Source organism: Callorhinus ursinus, unplaced genomic scaffold, assembly GCF_003265705.2.
Source record: "Callorhinus ursinus isolate GAN/ISIS: 27379988/994484 unplaced genomic scaffold, GSC_fseal_2.0 scaffold12, whole genome shotgun sequence".
Taxonomy (NCBI): domain Eukaryota; kingdom Metazoa; phylum Chordata; class Mammalia; order Carnivora; family Otariidae; genus Callorhinus; species Callorhinus ursinus.
The window spans coordinates 12785428-12794486 of record NW_027397074.1 but is presented as its reverse complement, the minus strand read 5'-3'; positions in this window follow the sequence as shown (position 1 = coordinate 12794486).

Sequence of the window (9059 nt, the reverse complement as noted above, 5' to 3'; positions counted from 1 at the left end):
ATTTAAAAAAGAGCACCAAATAACAATAATAATAACAAGTCAATCTAAATATATCAATAATAGGAGGATTAAATTCATCAATTAAAAGAATACTAGATTGTATAAAATTGTATCCATGTAAAAGACCATAGCCAATACAGAGAGACACACAGATAATAAAGCTATCTAGAAAGTTTGAGATGAATTTTCATGTAAAAGATATATCAAATACTAAATATGTGAAAACAGATAATATTAATCTTATTCACAGAATTAAAAATAATCAAAAGCATTAATTGGAATAGAGACAAGTTGCCCAATAACAAAAGCAAAGTCTGCCAACTTAATAGAAAACTTATGACTGTCCATGCTTTAAATAAAATAACCCTGAAATATACAATGAAAAATTGATAGAAATCTAAAGAAAAATTAACGAAGTCCCCATCATAGTTAGATATTTAAATTATGGGTGGGTAATAGATTATACAAATAGAAATTGATGCATAAAACAAAAACAAAGTTGGGTTAAGTAAGGGGAATGGAATATTTGAACAAAACAAAAGGCTTGATGTAAAAGATACAGAACTATTAAATTATAATACAAATATTATATATAATACATGACATAACAACATAATATGAAATAGAATTAACAAATCCAATACATTTAAAAACTTGAATCAAATAGACAATGTTCTAAAATATATAGTTACTACCAAAATTATCTTCTGGTGAAAAATTTTGCATAGGCCAGTGAGCTTTTTAAAAGTATACTAATTAGGTAAATGTCTACCCTTCAAAAAGTATCTTAGGCACAGATGATTTTAAAGAGTAATTTTTAAATGAAAAAATAAATAATGGCTAACTTCAAGAGGCCATTTCAGATAATAGAAAAATAAGGAAATCTATTATGAAAATTTCATTTAAATGGAATCATACACTATTTGCTTGTGTCTGGCTTCTTTCACATAGCCTAATGTTTTAAAGAATCATCCATGTTGTATCATGCAGCAGAACTTCATTTGTTTTCATGTCTGAGTAATATTTAATTGTATGGCTATACTACATTTTGTTTATCCATTCATCGGTTGATGGATGTTTAGGTTGTTTCTGCGTTTGGATAGCCCAAGACATTTATTAAGGCATTTACAAAGGTTATATAAGAAAATGATATTATATACCTATCTCACTTATAACTATAAATAAAAAATCTTAATAAAAGAATTTCAAATGAAATTCAGTAAGGTAATAAAAATATATCTTGATCATGTAGAATTTAATTCTAAGAATACATGCATATACAGCTACATGTCCCCTATCAATACTATACACTGCATTAGAAGGAAAAGATGGTAATCTCAACAATGCAAAGCCTATTTTGTTCAGTCCTTTTAGGAAAGAATTAAGTGAAACAAATCCTTTAGATTTGTTAAAGGGTGCTTGCTAATGACATACAATAAACTTGATACTTAATATGAAAATATATAAATATCTCTATTAAATCATGCTTACTATTTAATCTTATCCTGGAGGTCTTACACAGTGCAGTATAATGAGGAAATAAGAAGTATGGAAATTGGAAAGAATAAATACATTTGGTGTTTCTGTGTACATATTATTTTCTACAAATAAAATACTAAAATAATTTTACTCTTTATTAGGAATGATGAGAGAATTCGGTACGGCTTTTGAATATAGGATTTGGTACAAACAAAATTCTGTATACCCCAAGATGTAATAGATTAATATATAGTAGAATATATATATATATACACATATATATACACATTATACATATGTGTAGTGTATATTAGAGAACATACCGTCACAGTAGTTAAAAACAAAAACAAAACAAACAAAATATCTATAAAGACTAAAGCCATCTAAAGTTGTACAAGACTTTTATTAAATATATTACATTATAAAATTTTATTACAGTACATTTAAAAACCTTCTGAAATGGAGAAATAATATATATATATATTTAATCAAAAACCTTGATATTACCAGTAATCTTCTTAAATTTTTCCTAGGATAGTTTCTGTCACAATCCTTTCTGGGGTTTTTATGGACCTTGTCAAGGAAAGACAGAATTTATATGGAAGACTAAATAATCAGGATATCAAATACAGGGTTAAGACATAAGAACTGAAATGACAATGGGTAGGAAAAGATTATTTTTAAAGACACTAAAACAATTTATAAATTTTTCAAAACTGATGATCTCATTTCACTAACATTAATCATTTCTATGAAACAAAAGACACTGTAAAGCGAACTAAAAGTAAAGTGAATTTAAAATCACAGACTAGGAGAAAATATTTTCAACATATATTACATACAAAGAATTAATATTCTGAACTTATAAAAAAACTTCCCAGAAGTCAATAACAAAAAACATGACCAAAAACAACTCAAAAATAAAATCATTAAATGTTATGAAAGCAAGTCACAAAAGAAAAATAAGGACATCTTTGGGGGCAATAAAAATGGGGAAAAAAGTTGCCTAAGAAACTAACAATCAGTGAGAACAGGTGCAAGGAGACTCCATACACATCAGGAGGATCAGGAGAATGGAATAGCCTTATACACTGTTAGATGGGGTGAAAACACACACTTCTAGGAAGGCAGACATTGGTAATATTTTTCTCCTCTCACAACATATTCAAGAAAATTGGGCAATAGCAAGTGTCAGTAGACTGTTGTGTACTTTCTTATCTCTTGTATTTTTCTGGGTTTGTTTTTTGACCAATATCATTGTAAAATAAAGAAGAAAAACAAAGCAATAAGTGCTACAAAGAAAAAGAAAATGGGTCTGTGAGACAGAGTTACAGAAAAGATACCATTTACATACATTGTTTGGTTAGGACAAGTCCTCTTGAAGGTCCTAGCTTGTAAAACTGAGGTTTAAGAATTTAAATAGTGATTTCCTGAGGCATGGTTGGGAGGAGAGCCTACCAGATACAGAAAAGGGCAGATATTAAAGCTCTGAGAAAAGAGGGAGTTAGAACATTTCTAGGGAGAGAAAGAAAGCCAGGTTGGCTTGAGTCAAGTAGATGATGAAATGGACCTGATGAAGGTGATCCTGGCAAGACTATTGGTGTTCTTTACGAGCAGAAGGGAACCAATCAAATGATGGCAAGCAGGGGCATCGTGCCATCAGTTCTGTTTTATGATTTTGTCCTATTTTGAGAAAACTAGATTAAAAGAGTCAAGAAGAAACTAGGAAATACTAAATTGAAGATTGTTGCTATTGTCCATGCAAGAAAGGATGGTAGTGTAGACAGAGGGAAGTGAAACAATTTGAGAAATAGTTTGAACCAGAATCAGCAGGACTTCGTGATAGACAACATGTGGGGGGAGGAGGAAGATTCTTTGCAGTATGGCTTTCAGACTAGCTCAAGGCCAGTGCTGTTTAGACTACAAAAAGAGCAAAAAGTTAGAGAAGAAACAGGTTAGAGTAAGGGGTGGAAGAATACGGAGAGATCAAGAATTCAGACACCAAAGTGGAGATTTTTAAATGCCCACACAGATACAAAACCAAGCAAGGATCAACCTATATCTTTTAGTCCAATAGAATGCACTGCTGACTTCCTTTTTAGTACTCTTTAAATTGGGTGTGTTTACTTCTTACTTTTCAAAATTGCCTCTTACTTTTCCAAATCATCCTCTTAAAATATTTGAGTGCTTTTATGTATAGAGTTTCAAATAAATTTGATTTTTTATTGAGTTGTAATTTTTTAAATCCACTTATAGAAATTCTAACAATATATATGTTACTAATTGGATATCCTATAAGCTATTGTGAATTTGATTCTTTTGGACAATAATTTGTTACTTATGATAATATACATCTTCATAGGGCTTTGAAAATTTAAGATGTTTTTGTATAGAGAAAAGAGAAAGATTTGTAATTGATGTGTGGCAGCCAAGGGGAAAAATACCATGATGTTTAAAGACCTTTAATCATATGTTTTTTATAACACTTCCATTTGACAATTGATTGATTTTAAATTGAATAATTTGCTCATTTAACATCATGACAAGGGCTCTGAGCCCTAAAAAAATGGATAAAAACAATAACAGTCTTAAAATTAGCTAACATTTCTTGAGGACTTACCGTGTGCCAGACATTGTACAAAGCAATTTATAACCCTCCCAATAATCCATATGCTAAGTATTATTATTCCCTTTGAGCAGATGGGGAAATAGAAGCAAAGCAGAAACAATTATATACTTGGAAAATAAAAAATTAAATATCCTTATTAAGATGAGATTATCTGCTGTAGTTATATATGACAGACAGCCAGATCTTTAATGAACCTCAAATTTGGAGGAAAAGTGTCAACTGAGGCAAGCTTCCAAACCTGAATTAGGAAGTGATTATTATCTGGCTCCATATTATTATAAGGGAAATTACATTTTATCCACTATGCTTATTGAATAGTGCCTTTTGATTCAGGGAAAAAAATCTATTTTAAGTGTCATCGTGTAGTTTACCATAATCATAGTTTTATTTCCAAAACCCAGACCATCGGTCTTAACTCAAGAGGGTACTAACCATATTAAAACAGTTTAATGTTATTTCAGAAATCTTGCAAAAGAAAATGTGGGTGGAAATATTTAACATGCCTTTGTTCTAAAGAAGGTTGATTTGTATTTATAGAAGATGCCCACCTTTCAGAGCAGTATATAATTGCCAAACTGTACATTTTTAGCTAATATACTAAAACCAAACTAGATATGTCCTATTGAATAAGTCCATTTCTACTCTATTCATATTAGATACATACTGACAAAAATATCCAGAAGGAAAAAATGGTGATTCTAATATGAATAGCTAAAAACAAAAGAAAAATTAAATGGTGTATTAGTACTTTGGCAAATTACCAAGTCTGTTTCCGTGGGCTTTTTAATAAAAGAATATGGCACTACTTTATCATAGTAAAAGATTACAAGGTTTCATTTTCCTTAGGATATCACAACCTTTTTATTTCAAAGTTTAACCTATAGATTACTGATTATTTACTTCCACTTCATAAAAATCTCAGTACACAGAGCACTGTACACAGAGAAGTCAGCATTTTTATCTTTTCTGTGTAAGACTCACTTCAGAATCTAAGTACAGTTTTTTTTTTTCTGTCAAAGAGAGGTGTGCTTATCAATACAACCATTTTAAATTTGATTTTCTAATAACTACAGTCAGTATCCATGGAGTCTTAAATTCACCATAGTTGTTGTTGCCTTTTTGTTTTTAGTATAAGCTGTATTTTTAAATAAGAAATTACTGATTTATCTTATGTTCAGCAATGCCCAGATAATACAAATATTTCTTGTTAACTTGTTGTTTGGCAACACCCACAAGCTTGATCAGCTTCAATGTGTTGTTGCATCACTATGTATATAAGATACAACTGCTATCCTAAGACTACAGTGCTAGGAACAAAATCGGTGTATTTCCAAATGTAGAAATTCAAACCTCTTCCACCAATAGCATGAATTGAAATGTTTGGTTATCTTCAAACAAATCTTCTGAATTCCTTTTTGGTGGTATGAAGTTTCTATTATTTTTCTTCCGGGTCTCTTTCAGTCTTCATTTTACCTGTTAGTTTTTACATCTAAATAATTTTTCATTTGCACAAGAAGGGTCTAGAGACCACACAGAGCTAGCATATTTTTCTGCATTGGTATTCCTTTTCATCTTTACCTTGTAGCTCGTATCAAAGCTGTAATTGTTTGCTAGCCAGCAAAATCTAATGGCTCCCTCTGGTCAAAAGCTGTCAACAGCAATCTATCCAGCAGTGGGGGCATTGCCTGAAATAGAAAAGCATCGCATATGGTCCTATTCCTTGGTGAGCTACAAACAAGGAAGGGCTTAACATTTTCAAATACAAAACCATTACTAACTCTACATAGTAAGACCAGGATCCTAACATCATTAATAGATGTATTATTAGAGTCTAGCATATCATTACTAGAGAATATCACTTCTTGATTCATTAATGTCCTATAGGTGAAAGATAAACCAGTCATTTATTCTGCTTTTTTTTTCACTTTGATTTAGCAATGTGGCAATAAGTCTGTTTCTTAGATGTTAGATCATGATTTATTAGGTGTCCAAAAGTAAACCCGTACTCCACAATGGATAAAGAAAACAGGCCTCAAATGATCAGTCCAGATTTCCTGCTAAGTATAAAGACTGCTAAATTCATTAGGGAATCCAACAAAGAAAAAAACACTACAATATTTAAAAACAAAAATTCTCTAAAGGTTGTAAAGCACTGTTTAGGAAATTCTGAGATGGGTGATTTGTTTCACATTTGTGTTATCACAATGGTATTGTGTAATCCTACCCACACAGTCCAGTACAACGACTCTAAACATCAAACCAACTATTTAGCCTCATGCTGAGTTTCCCATCCAGGCTAATTAGAATTCTTGTCTTCTTAAAACATTTGCACTCATGGCTTTCCAATGGTTTTTCCACTTGTGGCCCAGCCTTTGGGATATTTCTAAATCAGAGTGCACTGCATGCTGCTTGCTTTACTTGCCCCTTTATTCCTCTGTCCTCCACTGGATTGCCAGAATTCTGTTAGTAATTCCTCAGAAGAACCCCAAGAAGGAGTTTCTAGTATCTCAGTTTAGAGGCATCCAAATTTAAGCAGACTAAAAACAAAATATTCATCAGGTAATTTTCATATGTTTTTCAGTCCCCTGTAGCTTTATATAATGTATAATATATGATGGAGTGTGTGGATTGTTCTCGAGTTAAAAGTAAAATTCCTCATATACACATAAGCTATATAGGGCTTGAGGTAGTGTTTGAAATATATGTCTAATCTTAATTCATCTGAAAGAATGAATGTCTAGGTATAGGCTTTAGGTAATAAATTGAAGAAGAAAATAGTCTCTGGCCAGGTAGAAGAGGAATTATTACTCATGTTCACATTTAGTATCATGAACAGCAGGATACTATGTAAAAGCAGGAGAGTTGCACAGCCCTGTGGTCCATTACAAGGAACGCATTGGTAAGGTTCAAATATATATAGATAGATAGATAGAGATATACATATACATATATATGTATATGGCATGCGTTTTTACTAATTTCTTTCTAATTAAGAAACTTCCATGAATCACTGGTGGGAAATTCATCCCCTACTGTAAATTTTAGACAACTCATCAAATGCTACCTTATCCTTTTATGGAAACCTTCAAAAAATTCCTCAAAGATCATTATAAGCAACTGATGGCAAGTCCTACTGGAACTTGCCAGTGGTTTAATCGCACTAATACATCCCACAGCTGAACTAAAAAATGGAAGAAGCCCTCAGTTTAAATTCAAACGCATGAGAATGGCTTTGGTTTAGTGAAAGCATGACAACATATTTGTTATTTTGTCTACTTTCCTGACACATAACTCCAAGGTTCAGTGAACTGGTAGTATGTTTTGTTCATTATAACATCTTCAGGCATTTCTAAGATGTCTGGGGTTTGGCAAGCTCCAAAATTTACTTGCCAAGAACATTTTCCATTAGTATTTACACCCATACGTATTTTCAAGGAAACGGTCTGAGTGTTTCTGATTTAATAAGAGCTATTAAATGTACAAATGGCCCCTTCAATACACTATGATAACTTCTTTTCAAGGGAAAAATGAAAAATTAAAAAAAGAATTAATATTTGCCAATGAGCCTCAATTTTAAAAGATTTGAATTTTGTCTAAGCCTTAAATCAAAATATTATTAAATCCTAGAATTGAATCAAAAACATTCTTACCATGCATAACATCTATGCAGTTTTCTATTCATTTTTCCACCTCTGTTTAATTTATCATACCTCACCTAACACCAAAACGTTTTAAATACTTTGACACGTGTATGTCAATTTACTACCAATGCTTTCTGGATTGCCTTTTATTTTAAGTAATCTAAGTTGGTAGTGATAGTAGTTGTTCATAGAGAAAGGCATAATTCAGCTTGCTAAAACAAATAACAAAAATTAGGTGGAACTGTATAGAGTCTTTCCCTAAACACTAATGTATAACATGTCAAATAATAGTTTATATACAATACATAACAATGTGTAAATATGCATAAACATACTATTGTATTTCGAACACTATAATAAGGCATTCATATCTAGTATATTAAGGCACTAATACCTACTATAATAATACTGAAGACAATATTTGCTAAATTATATCGTCTATCTCCTGCTTCATGAGGACTATGTGTCACTGTTGTAATAAGCTAAATGCCAGATCTCTGAAGTTTCTGACCCTTAAACTTGAGAATCTTTTCACGTGGAAGGGGGCTGCTATTTGGATCAAACTATGTTCATCTGAGGAACAGCAGATTTCAACCAACTCAATTTAAGTCTTTTCAGGAGAGAAAACATACAGGTTTCCAGAAGATCAAGGAGAGAAGTGAAGATAGACAATGTTGACATGTTAGCTGCTAAATTCGTTTCTTGAAACTTTTCAGCATCTCTTCTATCAACATTTTTCTCTTTTACTTTAAGAAGCACTGTACGTGACTTTTTTATGACCTATGACCGTGCTCTTCAAACTGAGAGGTATTTTCCCCTGGAAAACTTACTTTCTGAGGGAGAAGCAAGTATGAACAGTGTTAAGGAAGTCACTTTCCTGCTCCACTTCTCAACTTTCATGAATACTCTCTGCTAAAATGTGTGTGTCTGAGAACATACTTGTAGTCAATATATTACACTGTTTCCTCCCTTTTATTTTAATTGAAGTATAGTTGGCATACAATATTGTATTAGTGTCAGGTACACAACATAGTGATTCAATAATTGTATATATTATGAAATGCTCACGTGATGTGTAGTTACCATCTGTTACCAAAATTATTGCAATATTATTGACTATATACTCCCTATGTGATACTTTACATCTCTATTACTAATCTTAATCCTCTTCACTCATTTTGCCCATTCCCCACAATCTCCCCTCTAGCAACCACCAGTTTGTTTTCTATAATTCTATTTTAGTTTTTGTTTATTTGTTCATTTGTTATGTTTTTTTAGACTCCACATGTAAGTGAAATCATATGGTATTT